This window comes from Crocodylus siamensis, chromosome 14, assembly GCF_052110815.1.
Source record: "Crocodylus siamensis isolate JL-2025a chromosome 14, ASM5211081v1, whole genome shotgun sequence".
Taxonomy (NCBI): Eukaryota; Metazoa; Chordata; order Crocodylia; family Crocodylidae; genus Crocodylus; species Crocodylus siamensis.
Genome location: NC_143408.1, coordinates 8,638,177 through 8,653,442, shown reverse-complemented (window position 1 = coordinate 8,653,442; position 15,266 = coordinate 8,638,177).

The window sequence follows — 15,266 nt, the reverse complement described above, 5'->3', positions numbered from 1 at the left end:
TGCTGATTAGCCGCCTGCTCGGCACTTGCTACAGGCCAGCAAGTAAATGTCAGCCCCTGCCAGGCAACACTGCAGACAAGCCCTGGTAGCTGCTTCTGCCTCTTCCTGGAGAAGGGCTTGCACCCTGGGCCTGGCACAGTGGTACCCCCGATGTCTACCAGGAAGATTACCCCCCTTAACAAGCCCTTATAGGCCCCACTGGCAACAGGTTGCCCTTCTAGAGAATGGGCCGAGAGCAGTGGGGAAGATACAGGTATTGCCATTTCAACAGAGCTGTGGGGCAGCTTCAGCCTCTTCTTGCAAGGGATGCCAGGGAGTGGCAGGTACATGGCCCGTGGGAGTTGTCAGCTACTCCAGTCCCTGCCTGGCCCAGCAGGAGGTGCTGCGGATACTATGGGACACTAGCGCTTATTCCAGCTCCCATTACCGTCATTGCAAATGAAGTCACCCAGAGGACCGCCATATCCCAACGGTCTCTGAATAGCTGCCGTTAACCAGCATCACTGCTATTGCCAACTGTCCTCAGTGAAGGCAAGGTCACAGGCAAGATGATTGCCCGCATTTCAGGGGCAGGGTAGGGCACTGGGGATGGAGAGGAGTGATATGGATGGGACTGCACAGAGCTAAGCAAAGTAGGTTTAGACTGGACATCAGGAAAAACTTCTTGCTGTTAGAACAAGGTGGCAGAGGAACCAACTGCCTAGGGAAGTTGTGGAGTCTCCTTCATTGGAGGTGTTCAAGAAGAGGTTGGAAAAGCACTGATCGGTTAGGACTAGCAATGCCTGCAATGCGGTAGGGACAGCAACATGAGGAAGCCCATAAGACCTCCCCATATGCACGCTGCTTGGAGATCACAAGAAGAGATCTTCAATGATGTCTGTAAGGTCCCTTTCTTCCAGGCCCTAACATCTATGAAACTATGAAGCCCAGAGCAGGTGGAAACTGGAGAGGACCAGGCTCATTAGCAGGAGTCATAGACAACAAGCATAACTCCACACGTCACCCCCTCTAACTGGAGAGCCGGAGCTCCTCTTTCTGCATCCCCTCCCTAAACCTCCCATTAACTGCGTCCATCTTCTTTTGTAACGAAGCTGGGTGTGGAGCTCTGCTTCGCTCTCCTGCTCCTGAGCCTGGGACTCTTCAATACTCACCTGCCCTGGGCTGCAGAGCCCTTCTCATGATCTCCCTGCGAGCTCTGATCATCAGGCTCCTGGGCTTCCAGCGGTTGCTCTTTACAGAGCACTCCTAGGTCACCCCCGACCAATGCTTATCCCGCGTCTTCTTGAAAACCTCCAAGGAAGGAGATTCCACGACTGGCTGGGAATGAGAGAAAATTAAAGGACCTGGGGACCAGATGACAGAAGATGGCTTCAGGCTCTGCAGTCTGGGTGTGTGATGCATGGGGTTGTCCTCTTGGCCCCTGGCTTGCAGAGCAGAGTGGAAGATGTTTGGTTATCCTATACTTCTGGGCTTTGCTGGTTGCCGCATGGAGCTAGGAAGGAAATTTTCCTCTTCCTGTTATTTAATTTTCCTGGGTTTTTTCATCTTCCTCAGAAGCACTGAGTGTTGGCCATATTCAAGGCTGGGGATTTTGACTGGGGTGTGCTGATGCCCCTGTTAAGACTGAAAAAGCCTGGAGGCTCCTGGCCAAAAAAATCAAAGGGCTTCTCTGCCCTGAGCCACATAAACAGTGTTGGGGAAATTCCCCCCCATTGTCTGCATGAGGCCACACGCAGCCAACATCATGACGCCTGTGCTCAGGGTCAGCCCAATCATCGCATAATGGTGTGAAAGGGCTTCGAGCCCACAGTCAGATGGGAATGGACTGCGGGGGATTTGGTCTTCCTCTGTAGCCCTCTTCCTTGGCTCTCATTTGACCCCAGTACTCTTTCCTGCCGTGGCAGGGGGTCAGACTTGATCTGCTCAGGTCCCTTCCAACCCTACTAACTATGAAACTATGATGCTGTGGTTCCTGAGGTCGACGGCACAGAGGCACCAGCAAGCCATTAGCCATTAGGGGCTTAGTCCTTCAGGAAAGTGGAAGGCCTGGGATTGCTTTGACAGCCGGTGCCATTGGTTTATTGTACGCTGCTCCTGACCGTCCAGGCAGCTGATGCTTCGGTTGATGGTGAGACCCCCACAACCCTCAACAGCACGTGGCATACCGAGTACTGCTGCCGGCGCTGGGACTCCTGCCCCATCTCTGTGCTGGGGCTCACTCCTGGCAGGACCCCACAGACTTGGTTTCCTCCAGTTCTGATTTTATTGCTGCCAGAGCAGATTCATCTTGACCAGTTCAGCCAGGCATGACCGGAGAAAGGGACAAGACTGCCTGGGGTCCAAGTCACCACAAGCCTTTAAGCACTTGCAATCGGGGCGGTCTGCGTGGCACGGGCACCCATGCGGCACGCTCCCTGATCTCCTGCCCCAGCCTGCCCTGGCCCTGCAGGCAATCTGCCCTGCTTCTCACAGTGCTTGGCTTAGGGATGCAGGGGGTCTGACCTGTTCATTCAGTGGGCTGACGAGGCCCAGCCAGCGTAAGGAGCAATCGCAGGTCCCTTTGCTGCAATGCCTTAAATATGGCTCTGGCTTTGAGTCCTAAGTCCACAGCCTGCTTAGTGCCATGGCAACAACCACCATTGAAGCTCTGCATTACCTTTTATGAAAGAAGACAGCAAAAAGTTTTATGTACCAGATCAAGCACTGACCGTGGAAAGTATTGCTGGGCTCTCATTTTAATAGTGTCTGTTAAACCCCGTGGAGAGATTTTTATAAGGGAAAACTTCTTATTGTCACTGTCCTTTTGGGGGGGACAGCAAAGAAGTCAGCTGGATGGAGATGCAGCAGCTAGGAAAGCTGGATTTTGCTGAAGCCAAAATTAAACCCCCACAAAAGGAGAGAGCAAAGAGCAGCAACAAGAGGGTCTGGCGCTGGTACTGCGACCTTGCTGCTGGGGAACCTGGCCCCTCACCCGCCCTTATCAGGAGAGAGGGATGAAGCCCTTTCTCCCCTGTGCACATTTCCATTGGAAAATGTTGCTTCATGAATTCACGACATCCCTCACAGCTTGCGATGGAGACCAGGCTTCCTGCCAGCCCAACCTCCCCATCTCCCTGGGCAGATGCGTCCCATTGCTGCGGGGCACCACAGGCTGCCCGCTTCTTGGGTGATGCCCTCCCAGTGCGTCCTGGATGTCCATTTGCAGAATGATGCTTCCACCCAAAACTCAATTCAGCCCGTTTAGGATTTTTGTTCCCTATAAAATCAAAAGTTTTCAGCGGCATAACATTGTGTTTGCTGGCCATGTCCCAGCTACTCCAAGGCTTGGTGCTCTTATACCCACAACAGACTTCTGAGAGCACTTCTTTTACCTGCTCCATGGAGCATGAGCTTTCTGCAGTGTTGCTAAGTACCTGGTGCAGGCCAGCTAAGCTTGACATATTAAACAGATGGCAGAAGGGGAGAGATAAGAAAAGAAGAAATACAATGAGGAAGGAAAAGGACCCACTGGCTGGGGGTGCGAGCACGAATCCAGGTCTGATGTTCCAGGTGGTGTTCGGCCTGGGCCAAAGATGCTCGAGGCCTGATGTAATGTGGGTTCCCCTCCCTGGTTCAGTTTGGTCAGGGAGTCGCTCATGGTCCAGGGCTGTCGGGACTCATCCTGGGGCCCCAGAAGACTGTGTTGGTGCCAACTGACTGTTTATTCCTGGCTCAGCATGTGTTAGAATAATAATCCGTGGCCTCAACAGAGCGCTTGTAATCCACAGATTGTCAAAGGCTTCACACAGAGTGGGGCAGTGTCATTACCTGCCCCCTTGTAGGTAGACCAAGGCTCACGGAAGAGAAAAGATATGCCCACGGTCACTCAGCAGAGCACAAATAAGGCCCGTGTCCTGCCAGCTGTTCCTCTCCCCTGGTCAGCACTCTCCAGTGCTGCTGCACAGTTAGCTGAAGAGACCCACCTTTTCCTGCAATTGGGTCTGTGCTTCAATTTTTCATGGGTTTTCTTAAAGCCTCCAGGGGACTTTTATGTTCACGAGCTGGTTTTCTTAGAGTATTTCTGTCATCCAAGAAATGAATACCAGCAGGAGATCAGAGTCATGTTAGTTCAGGGCCATAAATGGTTCATTGAGGTGCTTTAAAAGCCTTTGAAAAACATCAACACAAATAAGCAGCGGTGCAGGAATCTGGGTCAGGCCGGGTGGTGAACACCAAGTGTACTGTGACATGTGTATTCAGTACTCCACTCCCTGTCACTGGTCTATATATTGGGTAGTAGCCCACTAACATCTAAAGGAGTTACTCAGTTCACATGGTAGAGGTCTGTGCCATGGATCCTGGGTTCAAACATGGCTGAAAATTCCAGCCGGAGACCATCATACACCCATATGCCTGTGAGCTGGAGCACTGTGTGCATACACCAGCAAGGTGCTTCTCGTCAGCGTGTCCATATGTTGATGTCCGCGCAAATGTGAGTACTTGCCGGTTTGTGAGCTCTCAGGGACAGGTGCTGCATGCCCATCTGCACTTGTGCGAGTGTTTAGACGTACACAAGTGAATGAATACCTCCCTGCGTGAAAGGGGGCATGCATACTCCAGTCTCATGTTGCAGCAAGGGGAGTTTCAATTAGATATTAGGAAGAATTTTCTCACTAGGAGGGTGGAAAAACACTGGAACAGGTTATCCAGAGAGATGGTGGAAGCTCCATCCTTGGGGGTTTTCAAAACCCAGCTAGACAATGCTTTGGCTGGGATGATCTAGTCGGGGCCAGTCCTACTTTGAGCAGGGAGATGGACTAGATGACCTCCAGAGGTCCCTTCCAACCCTCACTTTCTATGACTCTATGAATATATGTCAGTCTGTGCTTTGGGTGTATATCAGTCTGCACATGTACACTGCAGGAGGATGTCAGTCATTAGTGAGTGTGTATCAGTGTGTGTTGGTGCGAGTCTGAGAACTGGAAAAGCTGTATGCATTGCCCATGCCAGAATATGAATTTCTGTGGGTGCATCTACACATGCCTCTTAAGAGGGCTTAACCTAAAATCACCATTTTTAAGGCACACTAAGGGCATATGTGGACACATTCACACCCTTAATGTGCCTTAAAAATGGTGATTTAAAGCTATGTGAGCCTAAATTTGATACCTGCATAAAGCAGGTATCAAATTTAGGATCGAATAGCTAAGTCACATTAGCGCACATGTAGATGCTCTAATGTGCATTGACGCGGCGTGTGTCAGTGGAAACACACCGCGTTCATGTGCATTAGAGTGTCTGCATGTGTGCTAATGTGACCTAGCTATTCACATCTAAATCGAATGTGCCTTAATGCGCATTAGCATGTTCATGTGTAGCTGCACACTTAAATCGACTTAATGCGCCTTAAGTAAAGGCGCGTTAAGTTTAGGCACGTGTAAATACATATGTAGACGTGCCTTGTATCTGTTATTTCTCCCCTCCCCACCCCCAACTCACATCTGGACAAGCAAAGGGTTTGTCTATCCTGAGCCATGTAAAGAGTGTTGGGAAAATTTCCCCTGTTGTGTGAGGCTGCACACAGCCAGGACCATGATTCAGACCCCTGCAGCCTTAAGAAGAGAGTCCTGTGCTCAGCCCATGTGCAATTCTGAGCTGTCACCTGGAAGGCTGGTAAATGCTTTTATGAGCAGTAATTGTGAAACCCAGCTGCCAGGGTGAAGGCCAGACTGCAATAAATGGAGATTCCCAAACACTCTGCTTCAGGGGACTAACTCCACGCCCCTTCCCCACCACCTCCACCGCAAAAGTGAGAGCAAGCGAGGGGAAATGTGGAGAGCTGGGGAATGTGACCAGATGGCCTGAGCACCGGGTTGGCAGACATCCAGGAAGGCCTGAAGTCCTAACCCTGTCGCTGCCAGTGGCTTGCTGGGTGACCTTGGGCAAGTCACTTTATTCCCTAGAGTTTTCAGGAAGGGTTGGGCTGGTCAGGCACTAAATCTACCTAGCCTGCCGGTAACACTTGCAGGCTGCACAAAGGTTGGCAGAATGATTAATAGAGATGTGATCGGCAGGGGCTGTCAGCTTCTTCAAGCAGAATGTGCTTTAATGCAGCCCCATGCAAAGATATAGCCCTAGGAACAGGGGTGCAGGCCTCTACTCCAGAATTAGGAGACTGTATCCTGGGAAGCTGTGACTCTGCAGGGATATAGGGGTCACAGTGGACAACTGAACATGAGCTCCTACTTTAATGTGTTGACAAAAAGGACTAGTGCAAGCCTTGGATGTATGGACAAGTAGAGGGTAGAAAGGAATAGACAGTGGTTTAACCTCTGTACAGAGCATTGGTAAGACTGACAGTGGGCCATTGCACGTAGTTATGGCATCCACATTTTTAAAACGATGTCACAAAATGGGAGGGCACAGAAAGCGGGTAGAGAATTGAACTGAGGACTGGAGGAAATGCCTTGCAGTGATATAAAGAGCTTCAGCTGTTAGATTATCAAGAGGGGAAGTGACCTGATGACAGTGCATGTACCTCTATGGGGGAAAACACCAGGTACAAAAAGGGTGTTAATCTAGCAGAGCAAGAGCCAATGGCTGGAGGCTGAAGGCAAACACACTCAGAATGAGGGACATGGTTTCAGCTGCAAGGGTGTCTAAACACTGGGACACTGCAGCAGTCATCTTCTGCTGTTTTCAAGGCAAGAAACACCCTTTCAGCCAGACACCCGTTACTAGGTTCGACAACTGGGTGAAATTTAACAGCCTGGGAGATAAAGGAGGTCAGGCAAGATGATGGAACTGTCCTTTTTTGCCTTCAGTTCCATGAATGTATAAATTAATCTGTAGGAAGGTCCAAGGCAGCCAGTTATCAGGTCAGAGGCACTGACCTTGCTGCATCTATATATGTGACACTTGTATCTGTTGAGTTGTTAGGTGGCTCATGCCCTGGCCCCATGCAGCATAGCCACAGGAATCCACGGGCTGGCGTAGGGGGCAGGAAGATGAACTGAAGTATCATGTTTTGAAGCCAGGACTCGGTTTCCACCTTCACACCTCTCCCCGCACCCCAGCTCTGCAGCAGCCCTACCAGAAAGCTGACGTTCTTCCTATTGCAGTTCTCCAGCCTTCTCCAGTCATGGTAACTTTTACTAATGAGCCTGTAGTGTTTGGGCTCAGAAGCACCCCTTCCTCCTACATGGGCACCCCCACTCCTATGTGGGATACATCACCACCATGTAGTGTTTTTATATGAGGCTAGCAGGGCCAGGTTTGGGTCTAAACACAATGGACCCAAATCTGAGCAATGGAGAAGCAGCTCTCCTGTAGTGGCATCTGTGCCACAGACAAGACCTCTTTCTCTAGCTCAGTGGTTGTCAACCAGAGGTATGCATATGCCTAAGGGTACTTAAAAAGGTCACGGGGGATATGAGGAATCCTTCTGCTGTGTGTACCCCAGCAGGGGCCCAGGGGGCACATACCACCCCTGACCCCCACCACAATCTGTGCATGGGGCGGAGGCAGCTGCTGCTGCACACTGGGCTTTGTGCATCACTGCAGCTGCCCTGGGAGTGGCGTGATGCTACCTGGGTCCTGCTACTGGTTGGGCAGTGGGCACGGCACAGCCCACCGGTGGCAGGCACATGGCATCGTATCGCTCGCAGAGCAGCTGCAGTGGTCTCTACCCGGCATACACGTCAGGGGGCACATGCCCCCCCGGCCTCTGCTGGGGTATGTGCAGCAGCAGGATCCCCCCACACCCCTGAATGAACTGCCTAGGCTCTGATTGTCCCACAACCCGGCCTGGGCAGGGCCCCATTCACCCTAGCCCCTGCCCCACCTTGCCCCACTCCCTCCCTCACTGTGGGGGCCTCAATCTGCCCCCCCGGCCCTTTCCCCTCCCCCACAGACTTAGCTGCCGGGGAAGGGGGCGCATGTGCGTGCATGCATGCTCATGCTCAGCCCCCTCAAAAAAATTTTTAATATCATTTCATAGTTGGTAGGGTTGGAAGGGACCTGAGCAGATCACCAGGTCCCTTCCGACCTGATAAATGGGTACATGAGCTGAAACTTTGAGACAGAAGGGGTACACTTGTTAAAAAGGGTTGAAAACCCCTGCTCTAGCTCAACCTCTGGCCAGGGAATCTCCAGGCTGCCTGGGAAGAAAGTAGGCTATTCCCTGTATGTGTGGAGCTTATATGTTGGCACTGTTGGAGTTTAATGGCAGGCAGGAAAGAGCTCTGGCTCATACATTTATGACATGTACAAGGCATGAGCCTAAACAGGTAGCATCCCGTGACCTGTACTTCACAAGAAGTCAGGCTATGCTGCCCTTAATATCTCTGACTCCATCCATCACATGCACTCAGAGTTTTCATATCTTCATGAATTTCTCTGGATTAGTTATTAGAAAGATGATGGCTTCAGCAAGCCAACTGAGGGAAGCAGAATCAACTGCACCTGGAGTACATTGTGTAGGTGGAGCTGTCATATCATCATGCGTAAATCCTGGTTGTTGACCTGTTCACTGCAGTGTTTACTGTACTAATACATTAAATGGTATCAATAGGGATATTGGGAAACAAGTGGGAGATGAAGCAATGACTCAAATAAGATGCCTGCCATCAAACACTTCAGGCCTGTGAAGAGACAATGCCCAGGCTGCTGGCTGAGAGGAGACAAAGGAACTTGGTGTCTTTTATAAAGAGATCTCTCGCTGCAACACAAAGCAGTGGTGCTGTGAAGCCAGCAAGCTGAAACATGTTGCTTTACATAACGACAGCTCAAAAGCTTGGGGGGACTTTCCCTGAAGAAACATGATGCAAAGGAGGAAATGGGGCAAGGCAATATCCACGATGCTCAGGATAATGCTATATGATGAGCACTCTGCTCCTGGGACTGACTGTCTCCTGAGGACACAGAGAGTTGGTGGAGAGTTGGTCAGCAGGATACAGCCCCTTGCCCAATGTGTCGGCTAAAGCTAGGTCTGCCCGGGTCCCTATCACAGGGGGCTGGGGCTGTTGATAAGACAAATAATATGTATAGCAGTGGTGACCCCCTGAGAGCGCCGGTGCATCCCCTGACGGGCCGCACTCCTCACTTAGGTGACGGGCAGGTGGGGCAGGTGGATGCACCGGTGTCCCCCCCGCAAGTGCCGGCTGCGGAGTGGGGGCGCCAGGACAAGCGCCGCGGCTGCTCCCCAGTCAGTGCCATCTGCAGGGTGCGGATGTCTCCCCTCTGTTTGGCATGACAGGCCATGGGGGACCCCCCCCATCCCGGTCGGTGAGATTGGCTGCCCCCCAGTCATTGAGATTGGCTGTGGGGGGACACCCCTCCCCCAATCACTGATAGGTTACTTTTTAGCCTTGGGACACTCGGTCATAATTTTTTGGAATTAGGGGGCACCCCAAAATTGGGAATTTGGGACTCCCCAGCTGAGAGCCACTGAGCTAAAACCTTGCTCATGCCAGGACCTCACCCCACTGTGCCCTGCTTTTTCTACCAGCTGCCCCCTCCCAGCCCCTGGCCTGTACCTGTAGGGGCAAGCTCTGCTCCTCTGGGAAGTGAAATGCTGACAACTGGAGCCATGTGCACCAATGGCCCCCCTTGCCAGACCCCAGAGCAGGGGAGGAGGGGTGAAGGGACAGGAGACGAACCAGGCTGTAAAGAGCAGCCCTGTAGCCCCATGGCTGCCCCTGCTTGCACACACACACATGCAGCACAGCACACTTCTGGGACTGGCCTGGGAGCTCTTGGGGAGTGGGATAGCCATGGACACTGCTTGTCTGTGGGATGCCAGGGTACCCAACAGAGAGGAGGAGGGATCACTTACATCCTGGCACAGAAGCTGGGTATCACGGCACTCTTGGAAGGATCTCACAGGGGTCCCCAGTTGAGAATCACTGGTACAAAGCTGGGGTTTGAAAATCTCTTTTCTCTTTTGCTTTGCTTTGGTTTCAGAAGGCTATCTGGTCATGCATCCACCTCCTGCTTTCAAAGGGAGGAACCACAGGTACCACACCTGGTTGGATCTTTCGGGTCTATAGTGGATCCAGAGAGTGTTATGGCACCAGACCTTGTCTACAGGTGGAAGATTTATGAATTTGGAGAGGGAAGGGCAAGACATCTGGCACATGGGGGGCAGGCTGAGTGAGAACTCAAACAGAGATAGAGGAGCACCAGGCAGAGACATGATGTTTCAGTCCCAGTGCAGATTACACAATTGCTTTGAGAAGGAAATGTGCACCTCAGCGAGTGAGGAAAGGGGAATTTGCTACCTATGGGTGGGGTTGTTTGCAGGTAGAAAGCAGTATGTATGTATGTATGTATGAATGAGTATGGTGTATGTGTGTGTTCATGTGTACGCATGATCATGTGTGAGGCCTGTGTGTGTACAATTCCTGGGTGTATTTGGGTGTGGGACTATATATACATGGTCAGTATTGTCAGTCCCCACATGCAATAGTCAGATTCAAATCCATGAAGTTAGAAAGCAGCAATAGCAACAGCAGGGTCTCTTCCTTTCCTTCTGGCATTTGGGCCTTTGCACAGGAATCATAGGATCAGCAGAAAGTTGAGCTGGAAGAGACCTCACAAGGTCATGTAGTGCATCCCCCCTGCATCCTCCCTGACTAAACCATCACAGCCAAGTGTGTGTCCAGCCCGCTTTTGAGAGCTTCTTGGGATGGAGACTCAATGACTTCTCTCGGCAGCCTGTCCCCGTGCTTGACCACCCTCAGAGTCAGAAAGTTCCTCCTGATCGACCACCTCAATTTCCCCAGCTGAAGCTTGAGGCCATTGCTCAAGCAACGTGACACTCCCGTTGATAAAACCCAGTGTGCTGTTGGCCTTTTTTGTAACCAGAGCACACTGTTGATATACAGCTTATGGTCTGCTGTAACCCTCAGGCCCTTCTCTGCAGCGCCGCAGCCCAACCAGTCATTCCCTAATGCGTATTTGTGCATGTAACTATTCAGTCCCAAGTGCAGGACTTGGCACTTGTTCTTCCTGAATCTCATCTGATTGATGGCAGACCATTTCTCCAGGCTATCCAGGTCATTCTAGATCCTAACCCTACTCTCTGGAATATCCACCCAACTCCATCCAACTTGGAGTTTGCAGATTTGCTAAGGGTATAATCAATTCCGTATTTTCCAGATTCCCTTCATAACCATGAAGTCTAGAAATGTACTTTTCTTCTTTGAGTAGCCACGCTCTCATTCAGTCAAGAAACTTTGGTACCACCCATTGGAGCTGCACCATCTGCCTCACCATCTTCACCAGGAGTTTTTGAGATTCCTGTTACTCCTGCACAGCAAGTAGCTTGGCGTGTGGTATCTCCATCCCCATTCTGCCAATGCAGTCCTGCTATGTCATTGTCCTATACTATGTCTCGAGGGATACATCATATTTCATGTACTGACTGCTCAAAGGGCATTCACTCAACAGCAGCACCATGCCCAGTGCCACCCTCCAGCAGCTCTCACCTATTCCAGCAGAGCAGCTTCCACAGGCATCCCCAGTTGAATCAACGTTGTCTAATTACTGTTTCAGTATAGACTCCGTCACAACCCCGGTTTTACTCCGCCACATCCAATTTCTTAGGACCCTTCATATTTCTCCAGGGTCTGTCCGGTGACTATCACAAGTCCAGTGATAGACCAGGTCTAGCTCCAACAAATGGCACCAGGTCACTCAAGTTCTTCTTGCTGGTTCCTTCTCTTCCTTGGAATCAAAGATACCATAAGACTTTGTGGCTGAGCTGGGGAACTGGAAGTGCGCACTGCTTTTTATTCCCCCAGCACAGGGTGGGTGAGGATACACTCCATGGGTTGAGACAAGAGGTCTGAGAGTCAAGCACGTGTGTGTGTGGACACCCATCTTTTAGAGCGTCAATTATGATAAGTCACTTCTCTTCTTTTAAAACAGAAGTCAAGATTCTCCCACATTTCCCTGACTCCAGCATCTGGGGCTTTACAAAACTCACCCTATACTCTAAGACTCACAATCACATCTCTAAAGCTGGCAGCCCTGGGTGTTAGTGAGGATTACATCAGCCTCGGTGATCTATGATCTATAGCCAATAAGTAACAGAAATATTTAGAACCCAAGGCATCGGGCTGAGAGACAACGAGCAACATCTTCCAAGTGGCTGCCCATTTGGGGTGACCCCATTTTGGGGTGTTTGACTTTACAGCAGTGGGTTTGATTACCAGCAGTGCTGAGTACCCAGAGTGCCAGATGAAATCGGTGGGAGATCCCAGTGCTCTGCACTCCTGAGAACCAGGCCCAGGGCATGCAGCCAGGGTCCCAAAAGCTACAGCCATTCTTAGAAACACTGGCCTAGGTGTCTGCACTGCTGTTGCTCTTTCCTGTGCTGCTTGAATGAAGTCTCCCTGGAAAGAAGTAAGAATTTTCCAAGATTTGTATGTCTCAGTGGAGTAGTCTGTGGTTTCCTAATGCAGTAACACAAGCCACCCACCTTCCAGAGCTATTCCAGGCACTGAAAGGGACAGATTGAGGGGGATAAATTAATACATTAGAGGATGACTTCAGCATTTGTCAGGTGTTCACTAATGAGCCCGTCTGGCACCAGCATTGTTATCCTCATGTTGCAGAGGGAAGCAGGAGACTTGTCCTAGGCAGTTGTTACTGAGGATGGGACAGAAGCAGGGCAGGAAATAGAGCCCTGCGGCCCTGGATCCCAAGACCAGAGTGAGCTGGGACCCCAGGCACAGTCTCCCATGGCTATGCACTGCAACATTTCTGCTCCCCCATGGAGGATGGGCAAAGGCAAAAAAAGCCGCCTTCTTCCCCAGAGGAAACTCATCTCCTCCAGAGCTGTGTGGGTAGGCTCTGGTGCGCCTGGATGATTTATCAGGTCCTGAGCTCCAAGCCAGGCAGGCAGCTGGAAGCCCTGCACCACAGCTCCATTCCCTTTGGCCAGTCCCTTTCAGCAGATTTGCGTCCTGTTGCTTATTGGGATGGGACCATACTCCTCCCCAAAGCAGGATGGCCTTTCTCCAGCCAGCTGTGCTCCACTTCTCCCCATGGGGCCCCACATCCTGCCAGTCAGTGTAAGCCCAGGTCAGTTTGGCCTCCTGTGACCGCCTGTTAGACTCTCGTTGTCAGTCACACCACAGATTTCTGCCCGTGTGTCTGAAGTCTCTAGGATCAGTGACTACGGGCTGGGAAAAGATCTCCCACCGTGGGCCAGGCTTTTATAGGCTGCAGCACATCACCGTGCCTTTGTCTGCAGCGGGATGGAGCGGTGAGACACTCGCGGTCTAAGAGACGTGCTCTCACAGGCCTGGTTCAGACAAAGTGAGGTGTTTGGTACTTATTCTGATTAAAAATAACTAAAGAGTTGCTCTTTGGTCAGCCAACTAGAAACCTATGAACGCCTTTCATCTTCCCAGGGGCCAACCCTCAGCATTCGCAGGGCTCTCATAAACTGTCGGCATTAGCCAAGAAGGCACCAAATTCAGGTTACCGCAGAATGGAGAGCGACCAGGTCTCAGCGAACCTCGTGCCAGCCACCCGCTTTCTGTTACAACAACAAGGACCCAGCTCAAGTGCCCCTGTTCCCCACCGCTGGTCCTGTTTAGCCGGGGAAGAGCAGTCCCAGGCCCTGTATAACTTTACAGAACATAATACATGCTTTAATCTCCGCCCAGGATCCAAGGGGCAGCCCCATGAATGCAAGAGCACTCCCCAGACAGATGTCCTGCCGCTGCATCCTGCACCAGCTGCTGTCTCTAAGTGGTTTCATGGAGTATCCCGGCACAGAGCACATGATGAAGGTTTGATCCCAAGGTAACAGAGGACTGTGTCACAGCACCTACAGGAAACCTTGTAGCTGCCTTGTCAAGCAGAAGGTAAAAACTGGTGTGGCCACGGCCATAATATAGTCATCTCGATGCTCACAGACTTGTCCAGTTCCACGTGTGACAACGAGCACTGCTGTGACCACGCTGGAGGTCCTAGTTTGTGGAGACAGCATACTACGCACATGCCTTTGGGCTTTAGGGGATAAACAGCCCGTGAGTTTGCACCAGTGCTGCAGTTCTTGTGGCATGATACCAACCCAGCATTTCAGACCCCCGCTCACTTATAATGGACTCCGTAGAACACCGATTCACAACCGGGGGCACCCCAGGGTGCCACAAGATCCTTTGAAGGGTGTATCAGGAAGCGCGAGAATATTAGCAGATACGGTCAGGCTCAGGCTTTCCTCGCCTGGCTGCTCCCCTGCCCCCACTGCCTGCCCCTTCTGCTAGGATATAAGCACTGGGATAAATAAAGTTGTTTTTGAAATGGGGCCCTGCTCAGTTCACACAAGTCACGGGGTCTAAGGAGGGGTGCCTCGAGACTCAAACTGTTAAGAACCGCCGCTGTAGAAAAATCCAGCCAAGGGGAGGTTGCGGGGAGCTCGCGTCACCAAGCATACATGTGTGAGTGTATTATCAACAGGAGGCAGGCGAGATTCTTTGGGTAGATGTGATATCTTTTATTAGACCAACTAAATAGTTGGCAAACAAAAGCTCTTTGCAAGCTTTCGGGCATAAACGCCCTTCTTCAGGCATTGGGAGACTGCTGCTGTTTTGTGTTCTCCAAGGTGGAAGAGAAGTTACCAACAGGCCCTACCCAGCAAAACCAAGAGAAAACACCGGCGAAGGCTCCCAAAGGGAGTGCAAAGCGCGTGTGTCCAGTTGGACAGGCTGTAGCCGAGCACAGCGTGGCGGGGTGCTGGGTTTGGAAGCAGGGATGTTTGGTACGATGATCGGGCGATCAGGAAGCGGTGGTGGGAAGCTGTGGCACGGCACCCAGCCTCCCCATTCTCCTGCAGCAACTCCATGGGCCTGTACTGCGGGGAGCGTGGGGCTGGCTCAGGAGGCTGTAACTGAGTGAGGAAACCTCTCTTGTTGGCAGCTGCATATGAGACTGTTCAGGATGCAGGGGAAGAGGGTTTGGCTGCCTGCTGTCTGGGGAGTCACTAGTGCGGGCAGATGAAAAGGGCTCGGGTGTAAAAGGGGGCCACACATTGAAATAGGCAGTGAAGGAAGCTAGTCACAGGCTGAACAGCACCGGTCTCTGCTCCAGGTGATGTCTAGAGAGGGCGGGCTGAGCAAAGCTCGTGCACCGAGCAAGGCAACCGCCTCTGGTCGGTCGATTCCTCCTATGCCCCGAAGAGCAAGACCTTGTAAATAAGCAGAGGTGCATGAGTGATCCCTGACTCCATCCCTGGCCCCTGCTCCCAGCTGTGTCACTAATGCCTCCTGCTG